Source organism: Coenobita brevimanus, chromosome 113 (assembly GCF_032717465.1).
Source record: "Coenobita brevimanus isolate Jiangsu-jjx chromosome 113, ASM3271746v2, whole genome shotgun sequence".
Lineage (NCBI taxonomy): Eukaryota > Metazoa > Arthropoda > Malacostraca > Decapoda > Coenobitidae > Coenobita > Coenobita brevimanus.
This window is the reverse complement of record NC_137066.1, coordinates 8,510,125-8,530,338: the sequence shown is the minus strand read 5'-3', so window position 1 is coordinate 8,530,338 and position 20,214 is coordinate 8,510,125.

Genomic DNA, 20,214 nt, shown 5'->3' with positions numbered 1-20,214 from the left:
GTGCAAGGATGTTGACGTTCTAAGGATGAGTGAAAATTATGGTCTTCATACTAGGACCCTGGTGGATCACTTTTTGATCCAAGTGGAGTCAGTGACTGCTAACTTAGAACAGCAGAAGGCGGTAGCACTCACCCGTATGGACACAGAGTTGCATACACATGTTTTGGGAGAGTTAAGCTTATGTAAGGCAGATGGTACTTATGGGGACATTAAGACATTGTTACAACAGGAGTTCAGAGGTCCCGAAGGGATCACTGATGCATTCCGTGAGCTTGGCTAAACGGAGTATAACTTTGAGGATCCACCTAAGAGATTTGTTAGACAGTTCAAGAGTAACTTTAGGGCAATTTGTAGAGAACATTCCCATATTAACCCTCCCAGTGTTGAGCAGTTGTGGAAGAAAGCTGTCCCGTAATGTACCACAGGAAGTTAGGGAACGATTAGAGTTGTTTATAGATCTTGGAATGGAGGAGACCTTTATTTCAGAATTAGAGAGAGAAAGGGGATATAGGCAGTGGCGTAGAGTGGGGAAAGTTGTGGATGAACAAGGATCTAGTGTTAATTATGTTCCAGCCCCTATTACAGTAGAATCACACCTCCAGTTGTTAGTGACAACGCCCGTCCAGTGACTCGAGTACCCGTACGTCAAGTATCTTATAAACCTAGACCTACAATGTGGCCTTGTGGGTGGTGTTCAAATAGCAGTAAACATGACCGGGCGAGTTGCCCAAGGAAACCAGAGCGGGGAAGTTGTTTTGATTGCTCGAAGGGGACATGAGGGATGCCCTGGTAGACCTAATCTGAGTAGAAAACCAGAGAGACGTGTGCCAAGTATACCTCCTGCAACAACTACTCTCATCCCACAGCAGGAGACTCAGTTACATCCAGACTCCCAACCGCCTAGGGAATGACTAGAGGCCCCTGAGATAATGCAGGCTGCCAGTCATGTCATGTGTAACATACAGGATGTAGAACAGAACGAGAGCTGTCAGAACCTTTTAGATGGTGAGGTGGAGGAAGTCCGTAAAGTTCGAGGTGAAGTAAACACTCCAGTGATACCACGCTTGATTTTGGGACAGTATCAGGTTTCAGCTTTTGTAGATACCGGTAGTGTTACAACATTGATGAAAGAGAGTACAGCAAATAGATTAGGATTAAAGACTAGCAAGTGCCGAAGTTCATTGCATTCAGTATCCAACCATAAGTTAACTGTTGTTGGCCAGGTTTCATCGGTAGTGCACACTGCCCCGAGATAAGCATAGTGCAGCGATTTGTAGTGGTCCCAGATTATTACTTGTCAACTGAAGTGCTTATGGGTGCGGACTTGATTGGTAGGGCGATTTTCAATTGGGATGGGGAAGGTCAGGTGATGCACTGGGGTGGTCAGCAGTACGAGGTCCGAAAAAAGCTTTGCCAGACAGTGATTAGTATAAGGTTCCAGTTTAACCATACGAGAAAGGCAGAAGGAGAGCTAGTACAAGTGAAGCATAGGACCATGGTACCTGCACACACAGGTATGTCAGTACCCACTGCATTAAAAGACAGAAAACTCGGAGATGTCTTACACGTTAGTAAATTCCAGAAGGCCAGGGATAAAGCTTCATTAGCACCAAACTGTTGCGTGAGAGTTAGTGAGAACGGGACATGCTATGTACCCATTACCAACGTAACCAAGGGACCAGTGAAGTTAAACCCAGGGCAAGTGTTGGGGACATACCATGTTGCTGACGAGTCGAATATTACTTATCTTAGCCCCAGGGAACAGGACAGAAGTCCACTTGAATTAGTGCAACCAGTAGGCGAGGCAGAAGGTGACCTTGTTGCACCAGTAGTTCGGGTCGATAATGCTTTGTTACCACACATGGATCAGGCACAGAATGGGAGTGACCGATGTGCTGCGCTTAATTAAATTCTCAGAGGGCTGAAGTGGACACATTTGTCTCAGTCACAGAGAGACAAATTGAAAGAGTTGATACTGGATAATCATGCACTTCATTCTTGGTCTGAAGGAAATTGGCACCCTTAAAGTACCTGAAGCCCACATTGATACCATCAACTCTGAACCCGTATGTATGCCCTTGTATCGACATCCTGAGCAAGTAGGGAAGATAATTTCCAAGATGATTGACGAGATGATTGATAAAGATGTGACTGAGGAATCGAACGCTGCATATTTACCACCATCGTCTTTGTCAGCAAGCCGGACAACAGTAAAAGGATGTGTATTGATTATCAGGTTCATAATAAGAAGGTCAAGATAGATATCCAACCCCTACCCCGATTAGATGAATCAGTAGAGGAAAGTGCTGGGAAAAATTTTCACTGCACCCTTGATATGAAAGACACCTACCTCAAAGTTCGGTTGGATGAGAGCTCTCGAGACTTGAGAATTTTTTTGATTGAGTTAATTTGTTTAGATACAAGCGCTTACCTATCGAGTTGTCTGTGAGTCCAGCTATTTTCATGAGGAAAATGCAGCAAGTGTTAGCCCCTTTAGTTTGAGAAGGTTGGTGCCATAACTACCTAGACGATGTTGTGATTTGGGCAGACTCTTTCGATCAGATGCTTTGGAAGATTACCTTTGGAAGATTAACCGAGTTTGGAATGAGGCTGAATGTTAGTAAATCCTCTTTCATAAAGCGAGAAATTTAGTTCTTGGGACATATAGTGTCGAAGAAAGGAATACGCCCTGACAGTAAGAATCTTGAAGCCATTGAACAGATGTCACGACCAACAAAGGCCAAGGAAGTGAGACGCTTTGTGGGCATGTGTGACTTCTTTCGCAAACACATTCCCGACTTTGCCAGTCCTCGCACTAATTTGCCAGTCCTCTCACTAATTTGCTTAGGAAGGATGCAATATTTGAATGGTCAGAGGAGTGTGAGAATGCATTCTTAGTTCTTAAACGAAAGTTAGTGTCAGCTCCATTACTAGTAAAGGCAGATTTAACTAACCTGTTCGAGTTACATACAGATGCTAGCGACTCGCGCATTGGAGGAGCTCTTATGCAGCTGGAGGGCGAGAAAGACCTGAGACCTATTGGATACTTTTCAAAGAAGCTTACCCCGACAGAAAAAAGATACTCAGTAACAGACAAGGAAGCTGTGGAAGTAGTAAGTGCGTGTAGATTTTTCAGCCACTATTTATTGTGCAAACCCTTCTGCATCGTTACTGACCATAGACCGTTAACCACCATCTTTCAGAAAAAGACTAAATGCCCACATACGTCGAGTTATTTGTTGGAGATGAGTGACTACGGTTTTGTGATAAAATATAATAAGGGCGTGAATCATTATGTCCCAGATGCTTTGAGTAGGCCAATAGGAGCAATTGACGAGGCCTCAGATATAACCCAATCTACTGCAGAATTTCGGTGGCTGGGCCTTATGACAGACAAGGTCCGGGAAGCCCAGAGAGCAGACCCGAGGTGTAGGCAGGTAATTCAGTATTTAGAAGGAGATCAGTTACCCAAGAAGTTGTCCGGTAATCGTCCCTTTTACACTTTCGAAATGAATGAGGAGATTCTGTATGTCCAAAGAGAATAAATGGGAAAGTTGAGGTTGTGCCTGGCAGTACCCAAGTCTTTAGTTGCTATTGCCTGTTCAATTGTTCATAACCCTTCACACCTAGGCGAACACAAGACGGTAGCCAAGGCAAGACAGTTTTTCTATTGGCCATCTCTACTGACCAATGTGTGACATTTTGTTAAATCATGCAAGTCATGTCAGCATTTCAAGGGTCACGGGAAGATTGTACACCATTTTAAGGAATTGCCACCAGGAGATGATAATGGTCAGAGAGTTGCAATAGATCTCATAGATTTGCATGATAGTAGGAGTGGTCACAGGTATTGTCTCACGGTGATAGACCATTTTTCTAGGTATCTACGTATCTACTCCCTTCGTACAAAATCCACCAGAGCTGTAGCCGATGAATTTAAGAAAGACATCTGTAAGTATGGCAAGCCACAGGTAGTCATCATGGAAAATGGAAGAGAATTCACCAGTGCAGAGTTTAGAGAGTTTTGTAGGAGAGCCGGGATTAAGCAAGGATTCTGTCTACCCTACCATCCCCGAGGAAATTCAGTTATTGACAGAGCACATAGGACCTTAAAAACAGTACTGGCAATCTTGAGCCAAGAACACCCGAGTACGTGCCCCATGCACCTGTGGGACACTGAGAAAGCACTGAACGAAGCAGTGGATACGTCCCTAGGTACATCACCATTCTTTGCTTTTTATGGACGTCATCCAGATTGCGAAGTAGGAGATTTACAGTTGCCTACTGATGAAGACTGTGTAGAGAAAATAGATATCAAACAGATACTCAAGGAGACACAACGTCGGATGACAGCAGGATACCTTAACAGGGCAAATGAGGTACGTAGGAATGACTCTCTAGAAGCAGGTGAATTAGTTTGGATCTATGTCGAAGTGTGCATGCCTGGTACTGCATCAAAGCTAAATAGAAAATGGCAGGGTCCTTACAAGATTGTCAAAGTTATTGATCAGGGTAGAGCCTATGAGTTAGAAAATGTGTTTGATGGCACCACCTTGAGTACAGCAGCTGAAAAGGTCAAAAAATATGTTAAGAGAGATGCCTTATAGAGTACGGTGAATCACAAGTTCTTGACCAGTGAGGAAGAGGAAGAGATACTGCCTAGTGTACAGTAAGATCCTGGAGACCGCCTGAGAGGTTGCAGTACACGTAGATGATGGGTGTATGGTTTATATATTGTATATACTCATTTTTTTTTCTTCTCTGAGCACGTCTTGCCCTTGCCTTAACTGGCTGGGAACATGGAGTCAGGTATGCCTTTCCAGGTATCTCCAGACTGTACCTGTGTATTTATCTTTTTTACCAGTACCTGTGGGTTGTAATTTGGATTGATTAATAGGGTTGAGTAGTTGTTTAGGGTATGTTCAGCTTTTGGAGAGATGAGGCGTGGAAGCTGAGTGTTTGTGAGATCGAGTGCGCCAAGGGTTATAGACCGTCGTTCTTGCCTTACCTCGATTCTTTTTTTTTTCTTTAGGTTAGATTGTTAGGCTTAGGGAAAATAAGCTTTCACAGTTAGGACTTTTTTTTTTCCAGAGTTAGGGAACTGTACATGTGAGGGGCAGTTCTATCTGAAGATCTCCACCTGGAGGTTTCCTACTTGCTTTGAGAACCTTGAGCGCCGTGTGTATGTAATACCCAAACTGCAGTATAGGATTGCTCAGAGAGAGGGAAAGTTTCCAGTTTCTCTATAGGCCTTGGAGAAGTTGAACTATGGAGCTCTCGCATGTTAGGAGAGGTAGGTAGGTTTCGCTCGGTCTTTCTCGACAGAATGCAGTGGAATGGCTCATATTACTCTTAGCTAAGCACAAAGTTTCTCCTTGTAGCAGGACATTCTCCTTGGGAGTAATATACCTGGTGAGTGGCATATGTCATCAGTTGCATATTGTGAGAAGCATGAGAAAATTTACTCGTGGTAGTGGAATTATTTTTTGTTGCGGACAGGATAGCTGCCAACTGTTCTCGAAAATTGAGCTTATGTAATATCCCACAGTCGCAGTATAGGACAAGTTGGCTGTGGTGTTTTGGAGGCATGTAGATTGGTTTCCCCTCACGAGCAAGGAGTGTATGGAACACCCCACAGTACCAGTACTGATGGAGACTGGTCAAGTAGGTGAACTTATGTACAGAGTTTAAGTATGGGTACTGGGTATTTCTGAGGAGTTCAGGTCCAGTCACCCGAACTTTTGGTGTTCTCTAACCGTGGGCGGATGTAGTGCCTTGAAGTGATAATAAGTTGTATCTTGTTTATTTTACGACCAAAAGTTCGGTTTAGTGAGAGAGTGTGGCCAGTGTATACTTGTTTCCATGCAACGTGATCAGAACATAGTTTAAGTTACCTAATTGCTATGTCATTTTTTTTCCTCCTGTAATTTACTAATTTACTAATATTAAGTCTCTTTATAATATAAAATCTTGAGTGGACCGGAATATGTGCCTTGGTCACGTTATTCAGCATTTTTTTTTTTAAATAACAGAATGGAGGAAGGAAAAGCAAATGAATAAAAAAAATAATCCATACAACAGATTACTGGTGTCTTCTGTTCATAAAATATCTGTAACAGTTAGACTTGAACAGCTATGGGTTGAAATTTGGAGGGAAACAACTCTGGGGAAGCGAGTTCCAGAGAGATGCAGTTCGGGGAATGAAAGAATTCTGATAGGCAGAAGTTCTGCAATATGGCTGAGTGACATTCCAGTCATGAGCGCTACCAAATGCCCGTGTAGCACGAGGGAAGGCATGGAGAGGTGGCACCATGGACGCAACTTCGTCTGAGCAGTTGCTAAAAAAATATCTGTAAAATAATGCAAGGGAGGCAACATTCCTTCTTACTTGAAGAGGAGATAGTTTATTTGTAATGGCAAGGTTGTTAATGATTCTAACAGCTTTGTTCTGAATTTTGTCTAGTTGTTTTAATGCAACCTCTCCACAACCATTCCACAAGGGTGAGCAATATTCAAGCTGAGAGCGCACATGACTCTTATAAATTATAGCTAACTGCTCATCGGCGAAGAAGTTACGGACTCTGTAATGTATGCATACGTAAAGGGATGTAAGGCACGATGATTTTTATTGTTTTTCGATGTAAGGATATACAGATTGTTGTAAGTAATTATGGTAACTAGAGAATGTCATTTTTTTTTAGGGTAATCGATTGTATGGGGAAAGACATCACATTGAGTCTATCACGAGTCTGTAATAATGAAAATTTTAAATAGCGTAAGCCATCATACCCCCCCCCCCCCATTCCATCACGCAGTGTGGCGTGTTACACTTGCTCACCGGCCGTGAAACGTAGCAGATGGTCGGTACTGTCGACATCCTCCCCACCCCCCCGAGGAATTCTGTAAGTAATTTGATACCATTGAAGTTTGACATGTTGAAGCGCGAACAGTGATATCCCACGAGTGATAGTGACGAAAATAAGTAGACTCCTGTTAGTATGAGTGTTGTTGTTCCCCGGGAATTGTGTAACGTTCACGCGAGGTGACGCCACTGACTTCATTTGATTAGCGAGTCCTGAGTTCCCGTTCACCTCCATTGTATTCTTGAGCTGGATAGTGAGGTATTTCACATATATTTGTGTACTGTATTTTTTATTATTATTTAATGAGAATGTAGCTAAGAAGCAGAGTTCTGTCTGAGTCTCAGTTAAATGTATGATTTTTGTGGGCCAAATATCAGGTGGCTTGGATCTGTAAATTGTTGTGTTGAGATGACATTGCAATTCAGTACTTATTAGGGCTGTGTTAGTTGTGAGTTAATGTTCACGTAGTTACTTTGTGAGGCACAATGATATTGATGCAATGATGATTTTCATGGTTAAAGTTATTCATGCTTACTGTATTTGTTATAGTACTTTTTCTTCTATGTTATCCCTACAATAAGTATTATTTTGCACAGACCTATGTGTCTGTAGTGCCATGTGTTATTCTGTTATTAATTGAGATGACGAGTGTTGTAACTCATGTTTCTTTATTATGAGACTTGATCATGTCAAGGGATTACTTGCATTAGGGAGAAGAGTTATTCATTATACATATTAACTCCTAGCGGGTCCAAGTGTGGAGGTCACTGCAAGTGAGTGAGTCAAGGTCTCAGTGCGTGAGTCAAGGTCCCAGTGTGGAAGTCAAGGTCGGGAGTGGCAGAGGACTGGACCAGTGAACTATGTGCTCAGAGGGACGATTATGAAGAAACACATTGGACTGGGACAAAGGAGCTAAGTTTTGTGGAATTTGACATCAGGACTATATATATATATATATATATATATATATATATATATATATATATATATATATATATATATATATATATAACGTGCCTACTGATTCAGGATTAATCTGTAAGGTTAATAGCTGGGAAGATTTCTACTCATTTTTTGGTCTTGTTAATGCATATTTCCTCCCACTCAAACTTTATTGTTTGTATAACCCTTGAGGTTGGGCTTGGGTTGGCTGAGTTGGAGACTGGCCCCGTCATTTTGGCATGCTACCACTCTTAACTTGACCACTTGAAATGTAATAAGCGCAACCGAAGAGGCCACTAGTGGGGGAGAGTCTCCGTCAATCTGAGTTCCCGACCATTCCAGCACACAGTGGTCATCAGTACTGACCTGATTTCTGCCCCTTTTGACTAAGTAAAGTCTGGATCGCAGAGTTGACAGTACAAAAAAACACATACAGTAGATAAGATTGAAAAAGTACAATGTCTGCTACAAGATGGGTACCAAGCTTAAAGGATCTAAGCTATGAAGAACGACTAGAAAAAATTTGAACCTACTAATACTACACGAGAGAAGGAGGAGGAAACATGATGACGCCATATAAATACATTTCAGGGAAAGAAAGAATAGACATCAATGAGTACCCGGTATATAACTTATGGGGAAGTATCAGCAAGAGGACATTGAAAAAAAAAAAAAATGCATAAAAAGAGAGGTGAGAAAGACGTAAGGAAATTCAGTTTCCCAAATAGGGCAATTGCTCAGTGGAATGCGCTACCGAATGAAATAATGCGTGCCAAACCTATTCATAAATTTAAGGATATGTACGATTAAAATGGTTTAATACACGGGACAGTACGAGTCCGATTCATTCCTGTAAAGATACAATTAGGTAAGAACAATTAGATATGAACAGATATATGGACACACACACACACACACACACACACACACACACACACACACACACACACACACATGCGGAAGAATGGGAAAGGAGGGAGGTCTCTGCCTACGTCCAGTCGTCTGTTTGTTTGTCCGCTAACTTCTCCTAGGCTATTTGATGGATATCAGCGAAACGTCAGAGGTGTATTTTAGTGGGTTGTAGGCATGCAGTGCACTGTGCTATTTTTCCCAAACAGCTGTAGTGATCCCACAAAGGACTACAATGGGTTGTATTACCATGGTGAAGTGCCACAGCGAAGGCCCAGTGTGGTGGGTTCTGTGGTTAATGTGTCAGAGCTTCGTAATATAGGCACGTTTGGGTCTGCAGCTATTATATGTAATACTAGGAATACTGCACATATATGTTGTTGTTATAATTATTATTATTAATGCATACAACGTATATTCACCGGTAAAGGATGAACAACAGACCTGGTGGGCCTAGGATGAGGTGAGGGGTAGTGTGGTGTCGGAGTGGGGAAGGAGTAGGGTCCATGGTGGGTGGGGGAGAGAGGGTGCAACTGGGGTAGCGGTGCGGGGTAAGTGACGAGTTGTCCACTGTGGGACAGGGACAGTGTGGTTAGCAGATACACACACATAAGGACAATCATATGTGTTATTATACAGATTTGTAGTGGATTAGTAGTAGGAGTAGCAGTAGTAGTATTGTGAGGTAAAATTGACACAATGGGAAAAGGGGGATTAGTAGTGGCAGTACCAGTAATTGTAGTACCTGATTTTGCAGTCTTGTGCTAACGTTATTTGTGTGGGAGTGATGATGTGACAAGTAATGTAATACAGTAGGCGTTATAGGACCGGACGACTAGAAACCCCCTGAGGAATATGACGGCTCACATTACGAGGATACCGGGAAGTAAGAGTAATAAAAGAGGCAGAGACTGGAGGAAAATAATGCACGTATGGGGTGAAGCAACACGTAAGGCCTGGATAACGTGGCGTAGCAGCATACCACAGCTGTATCTTCGTTGTTTCATAACATTTTGTGTTGTTTGCATGTAATTTCATCTCCTTATAGTAAATTATTGGTGAATGCTCTCCACTGCCCAGAACAATGTAGTTATTCCTCCACATAAAATAATTGCAACATTTATAACCATCCGCACGGATACTGTGGGAATCATTATTAAATTCACAATCATTCTATACTATAGCTACTGACTATCTAGGAATAATAGATTCACAAAAATTATCACTGTAGTGATAATGACCAGTTGCAGTTTATATAGAACTGGCTCGGTGCTTTTTTTGTATGATAAGGATCCGAAACAGATGGGTGGTGTCTCGACCAGTTTCACAAGACACCATGATAACAGTAGTCTACGTTATAATGTATGCTATGTGTGTTACGAATGCATAATGTTCTGCAGATGAATAGCATGGGAAATGTTTCGAATTCAGTGTCATTAGGTTTCTCACTATTCGCCTCGTACAGTAGCTCAGTTCCAAACTACCATTCACGGTTGTCCGTTCGCCTTCCCTCTCTCTAACCCTGACTTCCACTTCCTTCCACCGAGGGGGGTACAGAAACTTTGGTGCGTGGGTGTACATTCACTCGTATCTCCGACATACACCCTTTAATTCAGCTATATTATGAATGTATTTCCATTAAGATTCCATGATATGCCATCCAATTGGCAATAGTTTTAATGTGCGAATACTTTGGTAAAATATTATTATTTTTTAATTATTATTTTTTTTTATGTGTCCGACTTCTGGGCATAGGCTTCACAGCCTGCTCTCAAGGCCCAGTAGTCCTCCTACATACCATACACCTCTCTACATATCATAACTATGCTAGTTTCAACATAACATGCTGTTTATACTGTTCAATGATTATGCTGTACAGTCAACCATCAAACAATAATTCGTAAGACGTGGGGCCAATCTTCCTCGGGGATAAACAACCAGTGAGGATGATTAGTGAGTGAACTTGTTGTGAACTACTTTCTCCCTGTGTGTGTGTGTGTGTGTGTGTGTGTGTGTGTGTGTGTGTGTGTGTGTGTGTTTTGTTTCTCTTAGGGTGAGTCCAAACGTGCTCTCGAACAAACATTATATTGGCAACACGGCAGGCAACATGTTAGGGAACTTGCTTCCAGCAGTATTTGGACAGATGCATGCAAACATGTTTCAGTGCAGCTTCGAGCACTTGGAGGAGAGGCGATAGGATAAGTATAACCATACCAGGCAATTGAAACTTCATCATGATGTTGCCAACATGATCTGGACGCTGCTGTTCCCAACATGTTTGCAGCGTGGTTGTAACTGTGTTGCTTACATGTTGCCTGATCTTGCTCGAGCACATGTGGACGCGCACATACTGTGTCAGTGTGTGTGTGTGTGTGTGTGTGTGTGTGTGTGTGTGTGTGTGTGTGTGTGTGTGTGTGTGTGTGTGTGTGTGTGTGTGTGTGTGTGTGTGTCAGTTGGTTGGGCGTGGGGAGTTGATGAGGTTGAGTTGGTGGGTGTGGTAGTTCGGTGTATCGGCAGGGTGAGTGAACAGTGGTAATGGTGGAGAGGGGGGGGGGAGGAATGTTGTTGGGTGTGGTGTGTGGAGTGATTTTGGGTGGGTTGTAGGGGAAAATGGGTTAGTGAGTGGATGCGTTTGGTGGGCTGGGTGGGTAGGTGGCTGGATGTGTCTGTCGTCGGGGAGGGGTCGGTAAGTTCGGTTTGGATAGAATGAGTTTGATGGATAAGTCGGGTTCAAATGGGTAAATGGGGTGGCGGAGTTAATGGGGTTGAGTTCAAATGAGTTAATGGGGTTGGGTAAGAAGGGTGGATGGGCGGGTGGGTCGGTGGGAGGAGTGGGTGGACAGGATGGGTGAATGGGGAAGGTGGGGTGGGTGGGGAGTGTTCAGGGAGAGGTGAGAGGATTGTGTGGATGGATGGCATTGTTGAATGACCAGGGTGGGTGGAAGTCTTGAGTGGGAAGGGTGTGTGGAATCTGTGAGTGGTGAGGGTGGGTGGTAGGGGTCGGTGGTCAAGATAGGTTGTCGGGATGTGGGATGTGTGGGCAAAGTGAGTCGCCAGGGTGAGTGGGCACCGTTGTTTACCAGGGTGGCTGAGACGATTGTGTGGTCGGGATGATCTAAGTGGGTGGTTCGGTTGGGTGGGTGGATGGGTTCAGGGTGAAGTGAATGAGTACATGAGTGGCATTCTTGGGTAAACTTCGTGTGTGGGATTCATGGGTTAGCAGGGTGGATAGCAGGGATCGATGGGCTGGGTGGGTGGTAGGGGTGAGGTCGGTGGGTTGTGTTGGATGGGTTGACTGGGTAGGCAGATAAGTAGGTGGGTGCATATGTGGATGTCCAGATGACAAGACAAGAGAGGGACTTATCTGGCCATATAACTTTTAACTGTTACTTGGATTTTAGTCTATTGCTTAGAACACGTTGGATAACCATTTAGAAAGCAGACTTTATACATTAAGGTCATTGTATTGAAATCTGCTGAAACTTCATTATTATCACTTCTCATGGAACTGAAGATGGATTTATGCACTTATTAATACACCTAATAGTAAGACAAATGAAAGTAACATTATATGCGCCAAGACGTGAGAGTGAGCGAAGCTTCATATCTCCGATCCATTCGCCCAACAAATCAGTGTTTTGTTGCGGGGGTAAGGAGGGGAAGTTAGGGGGAGGGGGGTAGACGTGTGCAATTAACCTGACCTGTGGTGGCAGATTACCCTGTATCACGAATTTCTTTCTACAGGTGTACGCCCTGGCTAAATACGTAACAAGTAGCCAATGCAGATGATCCCACTGGTGATATGCTGAGTGGAAGATGTGAGGAAATTCTTGGACCCTGTAATGTCCCATGGCCCTGAAATAAGCTAATTCCCTAATGCAAGTATGTCCATCTTGATGGTGATCGCAGATTACTATCTAGATACACAGGAAGCCTTCAGAAACACGAAAGTCACAGTGACAAAGAAGGCCCCCTGACCTGTCTCTCTGGTGAGCATGGACTACGAAACTACTGTGGTCAAGTGTTGCGTTGACCAGCGACTCCAACAGATTAATGTCTTTATTAGCACTGTAATGTTAATACAAAATAAAGCAATAATAAAAAGTAGTACCATATGGTTGGTAACAACAATCGTTGGCGTGTTTGGGGCAAAAGGATGGTGTTATTATGACGAGTGTTAACCACAACTCCAATTGGTGAATCATATTATGAAGGTTGGTGTTCATCTTCACAATAAATTTTCCAAATGGAAGAAGGTAATCATTCTAAAAAAAAAAAAAAAAGTAGTAGTAGTAACAGTAGAAGTAGTAGTAGTAGTAGTTGCAGCAGTCATTTCTTTTCACTTCATTTCGTAATATAATTACATAGTTTGATAATGTCATTCTATATTATATACAATACGTTTAGTAGTAGTAGGATCATATGTTTATTATATGATCTAAGATCATAATGTAGAAAGAGATATTTAATAATTATTCACACTGGCTCTACTGTCAATACTGGCACACAGAATCGTCTTCATCCACATCCTCAATATGTCAGTCCACCTGCTTATACACTGACAGATTTTCCCGCATGGACCAATTTTTACCTGTTGGACCCACTTTGACCATGGACTATCTTCCCCGATGGACCAATTTTTCAATGTTGGACCAACTTGAACCATGGACTATTTTCCCCCATGGATCTGTTTTCACCCTTAGACCTATCTTAAACAAGGACCTCCCTTAAACATTGGCCTTATTTTCGCGATTAATCTATTTTTTCTCACCCTAACCCACTAACACCTAACCATCCTAATCACCCTGCCCTTCCACATACCTTCCCACACGTCGAAGGTTCTTTCCTGTACATAGCATTTATACTTGAAAAGCAGCTCTTCCTCCTGTGTGTGTGTGTGTGTGTGTGTGTGTGTGTATAGCTTGCAAATTGTCTGGCGGAGAGGTGGCTGGATGGTTAAGGTGGTGGACAGATTAGTGGGCTGGGCAGGATGAGTGGGTGGGTGGACGTGATGGGATTGGCAAGGTGAATGGAACTCGTAGGCAGTAGGGTTGGCTGGGTGGGTGCGTGGGAGGGCAGGGTGACTGGAATGGTTAGGTGTGGGTTGGATGAGGTGGGAAGGCACGAAAATTGGTGGGTGTGGGGGTGGCTGGGAGGGGACTGGGATGGAGTGGGTGGAAGAACAGGCATGGCTGGAGGATTGGTGGGTGGGGTGGGTAATGAGAAAATTGGATCCATGGAGTTTAGGTCATTGTGTTAGGAATAAGTCCAGGATAGGAACAGGTACATATAGGAAAACAGTTCCATTGGAAATGTGTTCCTGTGGAAATTAACCCAAGTTATAACGTGGATTCAATGAGTAATACAAAGTCCATGGGGGATATAGGTCCATTGCAGTACCCAGGTCTATGTGCAGATTCCGTGTTTTGCCTTGGGGAGAAAATAGGTCCCCAGGCATAACAGATCCATGTTATAATATAGGTCATGGAGAAAACAGTCCCAAGAAAAAGTATAGATTCATGGAGTGTAAGTCAGTGGGGAAAACAGGTCAGTGGTGGAAAATATGTGCATGGAGAAAATAGGTCCATGAAGAAAATAGGTTCATGAGGGAATATAAACCTCTAGTAGGAATATCTGAAAAAGTATAGATTCATGGAGTGTAAGTCAGTGGGGAATCAAGTCAGTGGTGGAAAATATGTGCATGGAGAAAATAGGTCCATGGAGAAAATAGGTTCATGAGGGAAGATAAGCCTCTGGTAGGAATATCTCCATGGCAAAAGTAGACTCATGTTGAAATAGTCTCCGCAGCAAAAAGTGGTCCATGGGGAACATTGGTCCATAGGTAAAACAGGTTCACTAGATGAATAGGTCCATCAAAATACTAGGTCTATTTTAAAAATATTACACAGTACTCCTTGAGAAAAATAGATATGTGATAAGAATAAGTTAAATGAATTAGGTAGGTCTAATGGGGAAAATAAATCCGTGAGGAAAAAGAGGCCCATGGAGTTGTTGGGCCCCAGGGGTACAATATGTCCTCAGGGGGAAACTTGTCAGTGAATGAACAGGTAGGTTAACACCAATTGGGTATAGGCAAGACTGGGTAATTTACTGTTACTGATAAAACAGCTTGTATGCATTTCAGATCTCCAAGTTTCCAAAGCATAAGTTTATGTCATTAAACAAATATGTAATACTACAACTACTGCTGCTGCTTCTGGTGCCTCTGCCACCACAACAAGACCAACACCACCACCACCACTACTACCGCTACCAAAACTCCACCAACACTGTCATTGTCAAGACACCACCAACGCTACCACTGCCAAGACGCAGACTTGGCAGAGAGCAATAGTAAGTCCTAGTCTTTAGTATAGTGCCACCAGGGAATTTAAGGGTTTTTGGACTTTGTCAGTAAAGTAAAAACCCATACAGCTGGCCAGTCCTTCTGGCTGGATGTTCTCGTGTCTGGGCATGCAGATTGCAAGGTGCATCACGAGTAGTATCACCATGGCTACGTCACTCTGCCCAAGCACATGCACCAATTCCACTACACTGGTGTTGCCAACGCTCTGAATGCCACCATTTAGGGCGATATGGAATACTCTGGACCTGCCACCCTCACTGATCTAGAGCTTGACATAGCACTCGGTGACGATGACGTCCCGTCTAAGGAAGCTTGGCCCTCACTCTACCTTCACAGACACCAGGGCTCCACATCTACTGCAGTCACGGTGACTCCCAGGTTGCCTCAACCTGTAGCCCCCAAAATGTCATCTAGGACTCTACCTCCACCAAATTCCTTGTGGAACATGGTTTGGATATCAACAGTAAATCATTGTCTTCTGCTGCAAAAACATCCAAGTGCAATGAGACTTCTCAGCATAAGGTCCCTGATCACTTCCTCCCTCACCTTACTTCTCAGAAGACACCTTCCTAGTCTGCACCAGTTCCTCCAGCATTTGGTCCTTGGGCTAAGTATATCAAACTCCTCTTAAAAGAGTACCCGACTGTTGATATGACGCTTTATTGGCCGGCTATCTGAGGTCACCAAGATGTTCTGTCTCGATTGGGAGCTAGAAGAGGACAAGATGTCTGCAGTTACCTCCCTAAGACAAGATGTCTGCTGTCACCTCCCACTTTTTCTCTATCAAAAGACGACATACGGACGTCATAGATTGGGTCACGAATGGTGAGTTTCTTGCCTTATTCCTAGATGTTCAAGACTCAGTTGATAGGCCCCGTAAGGTCCCTTTCTACCTCATCACCCACTACCGTATCGGTAGTGACGAATCCTCGACCAAAGAACTCCCTGGCATCTACAATGCTCATTGTTTCCATCAAAATGGAATGCCCATCAACCAGCCTTTTGTTACCTAGAGTCTCCCAGGTCCTCCCCTCCTCCACCAATTGTCAGTTTGTTTCTTCCCCTGTGAGCTGTGCAGAATGAAGGTCAAACAACTGTGGTGCTTCAAATGCTGGGGAACTGGTTATATATCATGCTACTGCTCTGCCTTAGAGAAATGTGCGTGGTGTGCTGGCAACCATGCCTCCTGGACTTGCCCATATCACACCCATTCACCAACCACAACTTCTACTTCAGACGAGTGTTGGATCCAGGTGGCAACAAGGTTGTCAGGAAAAAGCTCTCCAGTGCTCTCCACCACAGTCCAGCTGAGTATTCTCAATATCATATTAATAAATGGTTTGAATAATCACAAGCATGCGACCTTCCCGCACATTTTCAAGATGCACTCTTGTCCCAGCAAAATGTCCACACTCTCTGTCTGCTGGCTGCATTAGTGATGATATGTGATGCTGATGACGTGCAGCTGATAACTGAGGACGAATTGCGACATGCTGTTATTAGGAAAAAGGCAACAGCCTCTGGGGATGATGGCATCACTTACCCTGTTCTCTGCCTGCTCCTGAAAGTCCCTGGCAGTCCCCTGCTACAGGTGTACAATCTTTGCTTCCATAAGGGATATGTGCGTAATGCATGGACCTCCAGCATGATTGTGCTCATTCCAAAACCTGGTACTGACAAATTCAGACCTACACCTCACTTCCTACTTCGCCAGGGTGCTCGAATGCATCTTCCTTACCCATCTCATGTTTTGGCTGGAGGACAAACTCTCACCCAAACTGTGTGGCTTTCTACCACAAAGAAGTACAAACCACAGAGTAATAGTATACCCTCTTCTGTCCCACCAGTGTTGTAGCATTCACTGATCTTAAAAGTGTCTTTGATGTTGCAAACAGAGATGTTATCCTCGATCAGCTGGTGGAATTTGGTGTCCAAGGAAACTTCTTGAGATGGATACGGGATTAACTCTGATAAAGAGCCTCATGAGTCCTTTTTAGCCTCTAACTGCCGGGCTAAAATCTGCTTGCGCCTCACTTCAGTATGCAAAAAAAAACACAAAATTGCTTTACTTCTAGCCTTAATATCTCAGAAACTATAGCAGATATGGAAATAATCAAAGATCATATTACTCACCAACTCTTCTTCTTGCGAATGAAATATCCTCAGGTCTGTAGGTCATTGTGTTGATGGGTAATGACGTGAGGAACAGGACCAATTTTTGCCACAAGAACAGGATGTATTTGTGTTTCTGCCTGTGGCCCCGACTATGGCTTTGCTCTCAACGTGATAACTTCTCCATTACTAGATAAACTAGATAGTGTCCAAGGCATACCCTATGGCACTATCACTGAGACCATTCCTAGTATCCTTGGAAAGAGGCATGGCAGGGATGGATGAGGCAAAACTCCATGTGAGGCGGGAACAAAATCGGATGAAAAGTGTTAAGAAAAGATTATCCCTCACCTGGCAAAGTCATAAAGATGACTGAGGTGTGGTTGGCAAGGCTGGTGGTAATCTCCACCGAGCTTTTGGTGATAAGATAAAGCGACGGCCAATTCAAACTGTGCTGGGAAAACAAGTGCGGTTTCTACTGACACCCGGTGTTGCTGTGTCACCGATTTTTTGACAGTTCCGACCAACATCCGGAGTCTACGGGTTAAAGGAGTGTGAATCTCCTCCAAGACTTACGAACATGTTATTCTGCAAGATAGTGATCTAAGCCTGTTTCTTTTTAGTGTCCCTATGCACTGGTTACTCCCTCTTCTTTCCAGCATTCCTGGTACCACTATTACCTGTTACACTTATGATATATGCATTCACTCCAACTCTCCAAATAATCATGAATGCTTCCTTCAGTCATTCTATTAGTCGTCTTCCACTTGTGGCCTCATCCTTTCCCTGGAAAAAAATAAATAAATAAATCTTCTTTCCCCACAACCGAGGAATCATTCCAGAATTCACTGTAGGAAATAGTGTCATCGTCCTGAGCAGGCAGTACCTCTGCCTGGGTGCACCTGTACAGATTACCCCAACCATACCTATATGACAACGTGTTCATCCCATCGTCCAAGACCTCCTAGATCAGCTGCAACAGTACTTAATTCCTGTTTAGTGGTTCACCAACAATGCTGCAGGAATCTCTACCCCTGTGGCCAGAACTATCTACATTGTATTCATATGGTCAGTTGTCGATTGCCTCCTCTGCTGTCAGTCAAATCCAAAGACATCCTTAGAACACAATGAAAAATTTCAGAACAAAGTAATGTGATACATCCTGGGCTGTCCCATTTCCACCTAAATAGTCAACATGCAAACTGAACTCAGTTCTTCCTCCCCCCCCTTGTTGATAGAATATATGCCAGTGTCTCATACTCAGCATCAAATGCCTTCACTCTCCCCATATTGCCCCTCATTATTCTCATGTCATCAGAACTTCACTTGACCGTGTTGTGCCTTGACCTCCACTTCGGCCATGCATCAGCAACCTCATTAATACAGTCTGTTCCATCCTAAAAACACTTGATATTAATGTTCCTGTGGCAGAAGTTGATCATGTTCCACCTCCCTGTAGGATTCCTCAACTTGGAGTCTCCTCTAAGGCAGGCCTACCACTCCTCCATAAACAACTAGCTATGGAGACCATTGCAAGAGAGTCTTTCTCAGTTCTTGCCGTGAACCACCTCTACATCGACATGTACAACCTCTACACTGAAGGTTCCCAGCAAGCAGATGGGAGTGCTGGATGTGCCATCTACCTACCTGATTTGGACGCACGGGAGGGAAGCTGGGTTTGCCGCAGAATACCTATCTCATCTAGCTCTACATACTGTGATCTGCAGGGACTCTTGCATGCAGTTAGTCTCCTCTCTCAGTGAAGACCGAATGGTATAGTTATCTGTGACTCTCTGTGTGCTCTTCAGGCCATCTTGCCTCCAAACCTCACATGCCACCACTTAGTTCAACAAATTTTATGTCAGTTAGTTTCAGCTCATGAAAATTCTTTTCCCATACAGTTCTTGTGGATTCCTTCACATGTCGGATTTGCAGCAAATGACACAGTTGACCTCACGGAAAACGCTTGTGGACTGCCCCTACCTGATGATGTTACATCCTCCCTCCTATACTACAAAAGAAAGATACATTCAGTCGCTCTTCTCCCTACACTCCATCGCAGGAATGCTGAGCAGACTCAAAGTGTGTTCTTCCAACACTACGATCACTTTCGTCTTTCTTCTCCCAAATATCCTCGACACTGACTCGCAGTTCACAGGCACAATGTTTTGTCTGCTTGACTTCGGCTAGGATATCACCCTGTCTGGCAAGTCCCTGAGGCATGGGACGTGTCTCACTTCTCTTCCTGGTAACTATGTGACCGTCCTAACGCCAACAACCTTAAGTATTATTGCTTTGAATGTCCTTCAGTAAGGGACCTACTGCCTCAGGGAGTCCCTGACTGATATTATGTAATTATCTGTTCACATACAATCATTTAGATATCATTCTCGTGAGACATCCACATTTAGGTAGATGCTAACTCCTGTATTGCAAACTCCTATATATCTGTGTAACAAAACAGCGTGCCCAGCGGGACACGATTTCCTCTGTACATAATATTTAGCCTCATGGTCCTGTTACTACGTATGTCGCCTTTTGGGCCAAATAAATTTATTTCAATAAATAAACTGCCAAGACTCCACCAACAGTACTACTATCACTACGACTGCCTCTTTCACCACAACGACTGCCACCACCACAACTACAGTAGCATCATTACCCCTTTCATTAGCACTACGACCAATGCCATCACTACCACTACCCCACCACCATGACTACCACCACAGCCACCATCAGTTTCATTACCACCACCAGTGTCAACACCACATCCATCACTACTACCAGCACCACAGCCAGTAGTACCATCCTTACAACCACCAATACCACCACCACAATCACGCTGCCATTACCATTGCCATCACCACCATCACTACCAATACCATCAGCACCACTATGACCACCATCACCACTGCTAGCACCAACACAACTAGCAATACAACCACTACCACCGACACCACTACCACTACTATTACTACTACTACTACTACTACTACTACTACTACCACCACAAGTACTACA